Below are 13,239 nucleotides of genomic sequence, written 5' to 3'. Positions count from 1 at the left end.
GAATAGTGTAATTTTAAAATAAAGGATAAACACACCCGCCCCAAGTATTGCTGAACCGATCAGGAAGGTTCGTGTTTGGTTTTTCATGCAGGGAGAATTGAGGCCAGCTCAGGGTTTATCCTAATTCATTTTCATTTTGCCCCAGATTTTTATTCTTTTTGAGCAAATAGGAGATCAGTCCGTGGTGTTTCTGAAACGCCTTGACCCGTCACGCAAGGGTGCGAACCACTTTGTGCCAGAACGTGGATGGAGATAAGTGCTACGGCAAGAGGTGGCCAACTCTGAGAGATGGAAAGCAGTCTGGCAGCAAGTGTGCCCACAGCCTCCAAAAATGTAGAGAGAGAGAGATTTTCCCCAGGGTTGCGTGTGATGGAGGTATTGGGCTCTGTCACGTCTCCTTTTGCTGTCTGTTTCTCTAGTTAAGAGCTTTCAGCCGTCTCGGGGTGTCCAGGAACAATAGCTGAAAGTCTTCGGTATTTCTCAGCCCAGTTGTATGCTGTTTTTTTTTTTCTTTTTTTTTTTTTTTTTTTTTTCCAGGAAGGGTACGGTGTGAAGAGTCAGAAAGGACCAGGTGTCCTTGATTTAGGCAGCCAGAGGGAAGAGATGTAGATTAAGTGCCTTGTAAGAGCCAAAAAGGTGTGTTTAAAGATAAATTACAGCCTGCACTGTAGCTGTTAAGTCAGGATCGAATTTTCACGTCTACAGGTGCAGCTGCAGAGCTCCCCATCCACATTTTGCCCAGAGTTAGTCATGAGTCTTCCATAAATATCTGATAACACAGCCCATGCTGCGCGGTGGTCTTAACTGAAATCGGGGCTCTACAGGCAGAAAAAAGCCCGGTACAAAGTACAGTATCACCAAACCCAGGATGTGGCTCCGAAATACCCCATAAATCTAGGTATGTAGTGCATTTCCAGAGCTCTGCCACCATTTCTCTTTCTCCATAATGGTGAATCAAGTGACTTGTGTTTGGTGACGGCTGTCACCGTGCCAGCGGGGCTGCTGGAAATCGGCACAACATGCAAAACGGTGGGAATTTGGCATTTGTTTTTCAATAGCAATACACTGGGGGGAAGCTGCTACATGTAGCGTCTTGCAAACTGGGGATATGCTGGAGTAAAACTTGTCATTTCTCACAGAAAAAAAAAAAAAGCTGCCTAAAAATGTCCAAAATCTTCAATTTAAGGAATGACAGTTTTATTCGTGAAGATCCATGTTTGGCATCAAAATATATGAAATTTCTAGAGTTTCTGTCTCTCTGCGTGTGAAATGTGCTTTCTTGCAATGGTGAGAAATATGTAACAAGGATATTTCTATGTACTTCCACTAAAAAAATAAAAAATAACTGAGCTGAATGGAAAAGCAACCACTTCCCAGTGGTCTGCTGGTGTTGAAGAGGACAAAGGCAAAGCAGCTGTGTTTTGAACACATTAAAAAGAGAAAAATTCCAACCTACTGTAATGCAAGTCTATTTTGTTTTATTTTATTTTATTTTATTTTATTTTATTTTATTTTATTTTATTTTATTTTATTTTATTTTATTTTATTTTATTTTATTCTATTTTTTGGGGGTGTTTCTTTTTCTTCTTCTTTTTTTTTTTTTTCAGTACCATCATTTATTTCATAACTGTGAAAGTCTCTGCTTTTCCTTACATGTGGAAAGCTGATTATTCTTTCTCATGTTCTTATTATTTATTATTTATCCATTCCTGGTACTGCCCAAGATGTGCTGAAGGTATCTCTCAGCCTGCCCTCGAGCTATATTGAATCACTCTCGTGTCTTCTGACAGCTGGGATAGTAAGTGTCAGTAGGTGGCTAATTATTATTGTAAATTATATATAGAGCAGTTCAGATTTTCTTTTAGTGACCCGGTTTGCTCTGGAATTGGAGATGGAGATAATGAAGCTTTTTTTTTTTTTTTTAAATATTTTTTCCACTTATTCTTTAAATGTCTTGGGGTATTCTGAATAAGCCTACTCACTTTTTTGGTGTTGTTTTTAATAAGAAAAGCACCAGTCGGGTTGTAGTTGTTCCTTCAGGAGGGCATTGACTAGCATCAGGGTCAGTTTAGCTGCCATGCACGCTCAGTGCCGCGGCTTCGTTAACCAGCAGCGCACTGGAATTCCAGGAAAAGGATTGCTTTCCACCTGAGGAATAACACCTGGCTCGTGATGGCCTGGGTTTGTCCGAGCCTCATCAGAAAAAAGCCTGGAGTTTTGTGTTAGCCCTCGGGGCAGCGAGGCGCTGAGGCCTGCCTCTGGCCAAACACCTGCCCTGGTGAGGAGGCCGCGAGGCCTGCCCATGAGAGGCTGTGCTTGCTCTGTAGGAGACAAAATCCCGTATGTATGCCCTGCGTGAGTCTGTAAGGACTGGCATCTCGCAAATACGTGCTTTTTGTTCTTTTCCTCCCGTCCCCCTCTTCGCAAAGGTGCCTTGCTGCTCTGCTGCTTCCAAAGCCTCCCCAGCCTTGCTGTGGTGCATCTGTTTTCTAACAGCTTGCATTGGTTTTCTGGTTTGTTTTTTCTTCCCCCTATGTATAAGAAACGTTGGGTAGCAGAATGTGGAATTCATTAGAAGTTCATAAAGCAGGGACCTCAGAAGGATGTGGGTATAAATGCTTTTCAGGCATCTGAGGTGAACTTTAAATGGAGCTTTGGCCCTCATTTGCTTTCTGCTTTTCAAATACCATTTATGAGAAAGTGGAGCTGTCAAAGCCACGCATGAACTTTGCCTTCTTGCGAATAACTTGTCTCAAAGTAAATTGTCAAAATGCACCAGGAACTCGTCTCGAAGTAAATCCGGTAGCTCTCCAAGGCTGGAAGCGTGCGTGCGCTGGGGGTGTGTGTGTGTGCAGGGGTGGGTGCCGCGAGCAGCTGCCATTTTGGAGATTTAAAAAACACAATGCGAGTGTTTTCAAAAAGGGCAATGTAAAATATTTATTTCTTGGCAAAAGCGCATCAGACCACATCTCCCATCCTTCTTTTAATTGCTTCATGTTTGTTTTTGTTGTCTAAGTCTTTGCTGGCCTGCTTCCTCCGCAGCGCTCGCTGCTGCTCGGCAGCCTGTCACCTCACACAACCCCTCTGGCTGCGGAGGAGTGCGTGGCACGGGGCAGCTCGCCGGAGCTCATGAGAATCAAAAGTGTCCCCATCCCAATGCCAGACCCCAAATCGTAGCTGTGGGTGAGGGTGGATGGGGATAGGAAGCTTTGAGTCCCCACACTTCTTGCCCTGGCTTGGCCAGCGCTGGCGAACACATGCTGGGGGTTTACTGAGCAGAAAGCAGGTGCTGTCGTCTTCGTGAGATCCCACCTGGGTTCTCCCCAGTGCTGAATGAGGTTTGCAGTCAGGCAAAACTGCACGTTGGAGGCAGGCAAAACTTCCCATGGGAGGCAGGCAGGCACTGCAGAGCCCCCGGGTGCCCCCATGCTCCAGAGCGCATCGGTGGTCCCCCGGCTGCTGGCCCCTACGGCTTCACGTCCGTGCTCTCTGAAGCACTTCTCCTAACCTGTGTTGTCTTCATTCATCTCAAAGCTGTTCCTCGTACTATGAAGATGATAAATAGTAGGAAACTGACAGTAGGACCATGTGCGTAACATTAGATAGGCTTTTATTTAATGTTGTTGTTTTAATGAGATGCTTTTAAGATCCGTGTTGTACTGGATTAAGGACATTGGTGGAACAATTGAACTGGTATTCTTTAACCCTGGCTGCCCCAGGACCTTTCCCTCTGCCCTCTTCATTTGAAAAAAAAAAAAAATAAAGATTGGGAGAATATATTTAACTTGAAAAAAAAAAAAAGTACCCTGCTGGTGGAATAAGTTAATCTTCTTTACTACGCTTCAATTTTATTTCTCAGGATATCCAAAGGTTTATCACTGCTGCTGAGAGAAGGGGACAGTACACCTTTTGAAACTTCAACCACTGTAACCGTTTTCCAGATGTGTGTGCGCGCGTGTGTGTGTTAAACTCAGCACTGTGTGTGCGTGTGTTCTGCTGAATATTGTGTGCATCTAAGAAATGCTTCAAACAACTGCCTGGAAGTCAAAACCAACCACCTCTTTCCAGTCATATGTTTGCCGTGACTTTTCATAACCACACTTGAACTAGTGGTCTTGGATTAAATATTCAAAGAGCAGGGCATCTTTATAGCAATGCTATGTCAGTCAAATTAAGAAAAATGTACACAAAAATAAATAAATGAAATTTAAAAATAACATGCTGTCAGTCTACCTGCATTTACCACATGGAAGCACGACCCGGGACTGTGAAATAGTTGCTGGGAACACATTTTGTACAGCTTTTGCTATTCATATGGAAGATTTTTAAGGATCTTGTAACAGCTTATCGTACATTATTGAGAACTGAGGAATGCTCAAGCTGCTCTACAGAAACGATCGCCTTTCTGCCGTCGGTTTTTCTTTCTGCGCTTCGGCTAGCGCGGCTGGCGCGAGCAGACGCATCCACATCCCGTCCAGCCCACATCAAAGGCGTGAGCCCCGGCCCCCGCCGCGGCTCTGGCAGGGCGCTGGTGGGACCAGAGGAGCCGGCTTCCTGCCCCCCCAAAAAGCCTCTTTCCAGCCTGGACGGGGGGTGCAGTGGGTTGTGAGCGGACACGGCCTCTGCGGGTGCAGGTCTCGGGGCTGGGCTGACACCAGCGTGAGCTGCTGGGGCTGGGGACCTGGGGGCTCGCTCGTGCCCGTGGGCAGCGCCTTGCACCAGTGCTGGAGTGGGTGGGGGGGGCTCAGCAAAATCAGCCCTGGCGCTTTGCTCTGTCTTCACCATGTCCTGCATCCAGCCCTGTTATCTACAATTAAGCCTCTTGTTTCTTTAAAGGTTAACTATGCATTTGTCATGATGCAGAGCCAATTTTCACCCTTAATTTATTAGTCGAAGTCAAATAGCATTTTGCTTGATTAAAGCATGCTGGTCTGGATCGTACTGAAATATGAACAGCTATTTCCCTCTTTTTCATGTAAATAAAATGATGCTTCCATTTATATAAGAATTGCTGAAAACAATATATCAGCTCCCTCTGCTGATCCTGCAGTCCCAGCTAAGGCAAAAGCACTGGTTGCAGAGCTGGTGCGCTAAGGAACGAACTAAATAAAAATAGCCTACTTAATATGATCACCCTTAAGGGCACAGGAAAGGGATCGATGTTTATTGCATAGCAGAAAGCACAGTGTCCTGGGTTGAACATGTTCAGATTGCAGGGGAACGTTACCCAGCATCGGGGATGAGAATGCCAGTGACATGGAGATTGCCATAAAAACGTCTGAAGAGAAGAGCTACAAGAGGCACATAACCATTTCTGGGAATCCTAAGTAAAACAGCTGCTGAAGTTTCATCCATGCTGTGGTATGTGTGTGTGGATGCTTGTTCCATTTAAAAGAAATTAAGAGCCCTACTTCTATTTTATCAAATCAAATTACCCTTGTATGTTCAGAATATTTATGCATCAGTACTTTTTTTTTTTTTTATTAGAACTTTATCTCACTGTAATCAATTCCAAATACAAAACTATTTTTATCGCTGAAATGCAGCGGTAATTTATAAGATGTAGACGGAACGCACACGAGATGCCAAAAGCAATTTTATGGAGCCTCTTTTGTTGTCATCTACAATGCATCAGCTCTTGCCTTCAGCTTCCCATCAATTTTAAAAGCCCCAAGATGAAAAAATAAAAAAATAAAAAAGAGTAAGTGTACTGAAGCAGCTGCCAGCCCCTAAAATAGTCTGGAGATACGTGTGCACCTTTGGGATAGCGTTTGATTGAGCACGGCACAGTAATGTAAGCCGGACTGAGCTTTGTAATACAATTATTTTAGTTGGCAAAATGGCATATCTTGTTCCCTCTGCGTCCCTTTCTACTACACGGTATCTCATGCATGTTCAGAAAAAGAAATTGTGAAATAAGGTCCTGCATTGTCACAGCTAACGTCACACTGAAATGAGGAGGAGTGAAAGCTGAGGGTCCGCAGCTGAACAGGAGCTCCAGCCCTGGACAAGACAGTACTTAATCGTGTGTCTATGCTGAAACATGCCTTGAAATGGTCTCTCTTTGGTCTGCTTTCCTGAAGGGAGGAATCTGAGTTGCTCACGCTGTACATGACTGGTAGGTCAACTGTGAGCCCTTGTAGGGATGGCACTGGGTTCTCAGCAGTTGCTGGCAAATATCTGTACAGTTTCGTGGATACATTTCTCTTCATGTGGCACAAGAGTGATCAATCATCTGGCACAGCAAGTGGCACTTGGGGAGACACATCCCTGTCCCTGTGGAAAGTACCTCGGCCCCTGGATGCTCCCTCATTTTGGTTGTACTCAGTGCTTGCTGGAAGTGGACAGAGACGATAAGAAAAAAACAAATGTTGAGGTATAAACAGTTTGTAGTCATGAGAGATGGCAAAATTGAAGAGACATGTTTCACAACTCCGCTTGCTAAAGATAGCCTTGAGTATGTAGAATCCAGTTGTGAATCCTGACTTTTGCTGGGAAACACTTTGGCCTGACAAATGGCATCTCCCTAACATTCCTCCACAGTGACCATCATGCAGAACTGTGGACCAAAGATCCAAAGATCAGGAGAACCCGCAGGATTTTTTCTGTTCACGGTGCTCTTCAAACACAGGTCTTGCTCTGCAGGTTGGCTCCTCTGCCGCTTCATTTCCTTGGGGCTGTGACAAGGCATGGGAAATTTGGCGACTGGGTTTAATAAAAGGGGCATGGAAAAAAGAGTATTTGAGGTGACACACACTTGTTCTTGGCATGAGCTGCTCTGCCATCTTCTCTGTATCATGAAAAACGTGCTCATAGCTGGCACAGGCAGAGCAGCGCAGTGTTCCCGCCTCCTCCGTCTTCTCTTTTCTCCCCACATTTGGGATCCCTTCTGGGCATGCAGCAGTATTTACTTCCAAAATGCAAATACGATGAATGAAGCCCTTTGCTTCGAGTCCCCCAGGAGCGCCCGCAGCAGCAGCAGTGTCCGTTCTTGGCCGTGAGCCGTCTCTGAGCTGGCCGATGCAGCCATCTGCTCTCTGGAACTGCCCTGGCGTTCCCTGCTATAAAGCCAGTATTTTACCACTCCAGCACACTTCTGGTTACAGGTCTGGTGCTCAGGCCCTCTGGTGCTGGAGTGTGTGTGGGATGATGCTGAAAACAAAAGTATGGCAGAGTTTCATGAGAGTATCTTGCATCTAGAGGTGGTGCTGCTTACTGATGTTAAAGATATGGACATAGCAGTCCAGGTTTGATCTGCTTGCCAAATCCTAGTAATGTTATGAGAGGAATAGACAAATTGGAAGTATTTCTAGTCATAAAAAGCATGCCATTTTAATACCCAATGACTGGGTATTATATATTTATAATATAATATATTCATGTTAGTACATCTATTTCAATATACTCCTAATAGCTATAGATGTTAAAAATGAATGTAAGAACATTACAGAGTGCTTACAAATTACTAACAGCAAACCTTACTAAGACACCTTTCTTGTTTGCATACCACTTTCACATTAGAGTGCTTTTGGGAAATAATAATAATGATAATAATAATAAATCCCTCTTGAAGGTATCATTACTAAAGCAGTTTGCACGCAGATCACTTCAGGCTTCAGCACTGGGACTCTGCTAGGTTAGGAAACGAAGGCCAAGATTTGTTGATTGAGATCAGATGGCTGGTGGCGAGAAGGAATCTAGATGACTTAACTGGAGGGATTAAACTCGAGTCTTTTGGCTTCCATTTGGCTGTTTTATAAACTCCACCGCTGGGCCAGCTAGCTGGGCCGCGTTCCCCTCGTCGCGTATGTGTGATGTTAGCGCGGCGGTTTGGAGCATCAGCCAGTCAATCGGTGTCAGCAGTCCAGACGTCCTGGGTGAGAAAGGGAAAGGCAGGACAACGGAAAGCTAAAATTAGTCCCTGAAGCGCCCGTCCATGCACCTCCGGCCTGCCCTCCCACTGCTGCTGGCTGCAGGGAGCGGGGCCAGCGCTCGCCAGGCCAGGGGGTGGCGGCTGCCAGGGGCACCCCCGCTGCCAGGGCTTCTCCGTGCCGAGGGCCGAGGGCTGAGGGCCCTGGGCTGCGGGCTGAGGGCTATGGGCCATGGGCTGAGGGCCCTGGGCTGTGGGCCGAGGGCTGTGGGCTGAGGCCTGAGGGCTGTGGGCCATGGGCCTGGTGAGCACAGCCCCTGGGGAGCCTCCCTCATGAGGCACAGCCCCGCGGGGGCAGACGCCGCTCGCTTTCTCCGTTCCTTCTGGGCCCTAACCTTTCGCTTTACAATGCTGATTGAAACCAAGAGTGGAAAGAAAAAGTCAGCCCCGCTCTCTGTTTTCCTTCCCCTCCCTTCCATTATCTTCTTGCTTTTCCATCCATCCTCATTTCACATGCCTCTCAGATTGCGTCCCCCTGGTTTTCCAGTTATTTATTGACCCAGACCTAATTCCTTATTTCCAGAAATGTGTCATGAAGCCTGCCTTTGAGTCATTTGCTTTTTGCTTTCCAGGCTCACCTCTTTGACCACGTTTTCCTGTAAGAGATAAGGATATGGGGTTTGTGGAGTAATCGCAGCAGGATGCCTGGGTTTCATTCATAGATCTGTTGCCACCGGCCCGTTATGGAAAATTAGGAGAGTTATTTCACCTTTCAGTGCCTCACCTCGGTGTCACCATCTGTAAAACAAGGCTAATAATTGTTATCTCTTCCTTGCAGGAGAACTGGGGAGCTTCGCTAATGACCATCTGCTAAATGTTCTCAGAGCCTCACATGAACATTTCTACTGAAGTGCAAATTATTATTAGAAACCAGGGATTGTTACTGGATTGATATCAAATCATTGTCGACAGCTTCTCTGCAGGGAAAACTTAGGCGCAGCCAACAAGAACAAGCTGCATGTTTTGAAGTTGTGCAGTTGATTATATTGGCTTTCATCTTCTGGTAAGAGGATCCTCTGCCATCTGAACTCTCTGATCTCTGGGAACACAATTCATCCAATCAAGCTGGAGGAAAATAAACCTCCTCAGACAAAAAATAAAGTATCCACCTGAGATCATATGAAGATGGAAGATGTCAATTAATTCCCTGCCCCCCCTCCTTAACTCTTGTAAACCCAGGATTCTTCTGGCCCACCAGGCAATGCTTAAGAGAACGACCTAATGCATCCATTGTACAGGCTCGGCATTGCGAAGAGCCTCGCGGGTCTGCCTGGCCTACACTGTAATTGAAAACATGCAAATATTTTATAGTGAAATTGGTGCCACTGAAGACTTGTATGGACTGTCGGAGGGATACTTGTTGGTCTCAGGGTAGCACACAGAGACCTGAGGTGCCAGGACGGTTTTTGGCCATGGTTCCTTCCTGGGGGGAGCTAGCCAGGCTGACCCAATGCAATTCCTCCCCAGGTCAACCTCAAGCTGCCCCCCAGCACTGAAACCTGGTGGATTTGGCTGCAGACTGAACCTTGTTTAGCACCACACATATAGACAGAAGCCACCACTGGGCCATCGGTGGTGTGTGTCCCCTGCGCCCAGGACCTGAGCAAGTGCCACTGATGGCCTCACAGAGAACCACAGCCTTGCCTCCCCTCCTTTTCAAGTATGGGCTCATCTGTTGTATTTCCCCTGAGCTGGAAAATGAGAGGGAGGATTGCTGGAGGCTGCAACCCATTACTGGGTATTCAATAGCAGCACTGTCAATAGGGACAAACAGTGGAGATGGGGCTGGAAATGGGGATAATTACTAAGGCTGTGTTGTGAGGTCCAGAGAGCTCAGACCTCCTACGGCACTAAAGCCAATAATATTTAACAGGTGAGGTGTAGCAAGGCCTGAGACTTCCCCTCCGATACCATCACATGCCATTATTGTCACTGTATTAGTTTGCTGGGCTTAAGTAAAACAAAAGTGTTTTAGTGATGCTGTTACTATCCAACATCAGCAGTTCTGTATGCACAAAACTTTTCCGAAATGATGCTGTGAGGGCTTGCGGTGAAGAAAATCAGCAAGATGGAGCTTTTGGGAGCTGCAAGGTGACAATAAATAGCATTGGTGCCAACATCTGTAGTGCATGGAGGACTCTGGGGCCAAGACGCGGTTCTCCTGCGCACTGCTGAGGTGCAGCGCAGAGCATGTTAAAAATGGAAAAATACCGCAGTAATTTTTTAATTAAAAAAGGATAACAACATCTTGTGTTAAACTTTTAAAAAGCAATCCTCTACAGTTAAAAATATACCTGTAAAATAATATGTGCCTTTTGGCTATTTCCTATAATGTGTAACTTTGGTCACATGGCTCTCATTAAGACACCAGAAAATGTCATAAACTAGCATTTATAAGCTCAGCATAGGAAATTTCTGTATTTTTATTTTGAATTTATAATCCCGGTCCAAGATTTGCTGAAAGATATGAAACTTTATTTGAGGTTTTGGAAATGGAATGAATTCTGTGCAAAACAGTCTTCTTTTCGTAAAAACTCCCATCTGCTCGAATTTTGACATTTTCTTCAAGCAAATATAATTTATTTATTTATTTATTTTATTCCTACAAAAATGCAAATATTAAAAAAAAAATCTGGCTGAGAGCTCAGTCGCTAATACATAAAAAATGCAACGTTATGAAATATTAACGGTTTAAGATAAAACGACTTCAGCCGCCTGGTAGCAGAAACTCGCGCTCTCCGCCTGGCTCTGCAGAGCAGAGTTCCCCTGGCTTTCACACTGCTGTGTGTGAGAAGAGAGGAAGTTTCGCTCTGAAAATTGACGAGAAAATTAGGGAAGACGTTAACCACATCTTTTTAACGCCGAGGTCTGAACAACAGTGCCCACGGAAGTTAATAATTCATCCTGCCCAAGCAGACGGGAGCTCCCCTGTTTCCTCTGAGAGCTCCCATCTCTTTCCAGCTCTCGGCAGGACGATGGTCGAGCTCTAAAATTCGAAAACAAGTGGACTAATTATACAGTGATGAGGCCAGACAAGCTGATGCCCTTCACTCCGAGACATCTGGGTGACCTGAGGCAAGCACAGAAGCGAGCTCCGGGGCTCGGTGCCGAGCGCGGCTCTTTCCCAAGCAGGCTGCAGGTGGCAATGCACGGATGTGCGAGCCCCGGAGCTCGCCCACAGCTCGGAGTGGAGGCTGTCGCTCTCGAAGAAGAAATACATCAGGAGGGAAATACGATAAGCATAATTGCAGGGAAGGGTTTAGAAGATCAGACAGGTTTCCTTTCGGTGGGAAGGGCTCATTTCTGAAGGCGGCTGCTGCGAGTTCTTTGCTTCCCCCCCCAGCCCATGCGCTGCTGCTCTTCATGGTGCAGCATCCCCCGAGGTGGGCGAAGCTCAGCGGCACGTCGGGGAACATCATAGGGGTAGAAAGGATGAAATGAGGCGTCTGTAATTCTCCTTCCCTGGACTCGTTGTTGTGCCGTTCTCCTGGGAGCAAGAACGCAGACTTGCAGCTCTCCTTTCTTCCTTAAGGAAGATTAATTTCTGATTTATAGCATCCCTAAGTGCATTCCAGTGCCCTAGAAGAGTCACTGTAGGGAGTCGCTGTGGAGTCCCTGCAGTGTCCATCTAGCAATTCCCTTCTCTAGGTGTTGTGGCCAGGTTTGATCATAACTAAAAGCATTTTAAAGTTTCTTTTCTGTGTGGGTATTTAGTTTTTTTGCAGTGCATTTAATACAGGGAGATGGACGGTCACTGGAAGAGGCAGCCTGGCAGAACAGATATCATTGCTGGGACGGTGGCAGGGAGATCGCTGCCCTGAACCGCAGGGACTTGGGTTCACATCTCCAGGCTCAGGACCATGGGCTGCCCTCTCCATCAGCACCAGCCCTGCTGTGGGGTGCAGGATTCGTGCATCCTGGGCAGGAATCTTCGATCCCTGTTAAGTTCCTCCTCTGGAAAATGGCCCTTATTTGCTATGCTGCCTGAACAGGACTATTATGAAACGGTCACAGAGAGTGACTGCTTTAAAACTGTATCGCAGAGTGCTCGCTGTGCTCCTCTCAGCTCAGGTAAGAGCAGGGACTTCAGCCCTGAGTGATGCCACCGCTAACCCACTGAACGGAGCACATGCGAGAGCCAACCTGGCAAGGCACCTCCCGGCAGGAAAGAAATCCCTGTTTTAATGACAAAGCATCGGTGTTTTGATCCAACCACCCTTGACAAAGCTTTACCTGAATCAAAGGAGCTGCGCTGGGGCTGTTTGTGTCCCAGACTGCCTGGAGGTGCTATGGCACTGTGATTACCGTGCCACGTACGTGGCTGCTTGTGTTACCTCCCTGTCTCCTGCCCCATCCTGTCCCATCCATCCTGTCCCGTCCCCTTCCATCCCCTCCTGTCCCGTCCCAGCCAGCGGCTCCGCCACGAGCAGGGCAAAAGGGCAAATGCAGCAATACCTTTGGCTTATCAGTGACAGGACAAATTGATACCAGACTTTTAGGAGGGTGGGGAAACGTCTCTCCATAAAAAGAATCTAAATTTACCATCGTGTTAACAATTCTGTAAGACTTTTTGGCAACTCCTAATGGAAATTTCAGGAGCAGATGGAAATATTTGGAAACATATAGAACACATGAGCCTGCAACATCCATTTTTATTTTCTCATTGGGAGTGTGGAATGGTTTCATGTTGCCTTTAAATTTTTTTTTTTCTTTCTGTCTTCTGGATACTAAGAAAAGCAAGACGGGAAGAAGGCAATGGCTAAAGGCAGGAGGGGTTTTGGGGTATTGCTCACTTGATTCCCCTGTGTGGTCTGTGAGGGGATTCAGGAGAAAGAGGCACCGGTGTGAGGTTCCTGGCTCCCAGATATTTTGGAAGCTGGCAGGAATGGGAGGGCACCTGCCGGCCTGCCCAGGGAGCTCCAGTGGGTCAGTTAACCTTTTTTTGTGTAAATTAAAGTGGGTAACCTGTATCTATCTCCGTGTGAGGTTTAATAAATGAGTGGGGTTTCTTCGGTGGAAGATAATGTCAAAGGGTGCAAAATGGCTTCTGATCCTCCCAATGGCAAATGCCCAGCTCACAGCCTCCCGGAGAGGCGAAGGCAGGCTCCGTAGTAAGGCGCTGGCTGTGTGGCACAGAAGAGATGCTCAAATCCACAGAGGACACTGAAAAGGTGGGTCGGACATTTCCAACCCCCATTGTCCCCAGAACAAGGAAAGTTTTTGCTTTTTTAGGTCCTGTAAACTATTATGGAACGTGAAACTGTGCAGGAGGGCAAGAATCAAGAGCAGGAATAGACACTCATACACAA

The 13,239-nt window shown here is 46.4% G+C and overlaps 1 protein-coding gene across 2 annotated transcripts in view; it reads left to right on the top strand.

Annotated features, from left to right (window-relative positions):
* The window catches only part of MAP2K6 (mitogen-activated protein kinase kinase 6), a 55,777-nt gene extending 46,207 nt beyond the window's left edge, over positions 1-9,570 (top strand). The window contains exon 13 of one of the 2 annotated variants that reach the window (XM_080561290.1): positions 8,709-9,570. The gene's annotated coding sequence lies outside the window, so the exon portion shown is untranslated. Of the gene's footprint in view, positions 1-3,859; positions 4,218-8,708 lie in introns of those variants that run through there. The other variant, XM_080561289.1, reaches the window with a different exon arrangement.
* Positions 9,571-13,239: the final 3,669 nt, after the last annotated feature.

This window comes from Anser brachyrhynchus (genome assembly GCF_964034855.1).
Source record: "Anser brachyrhynchus genome assembly, chromosome: 18".
NCBI classification, from domain to species: domain Eukaryota; kingdom Metazoa; phylum Chordata; class Aves; order Anseriformes; family Anatidae; genus Anser; species Anser brachyrhynchus.
The sequence above is the reverse complement of the archived record's forward strand: the minus strand, read 5'-3'. Positions and strand labels throughout refer to the sequence as shown.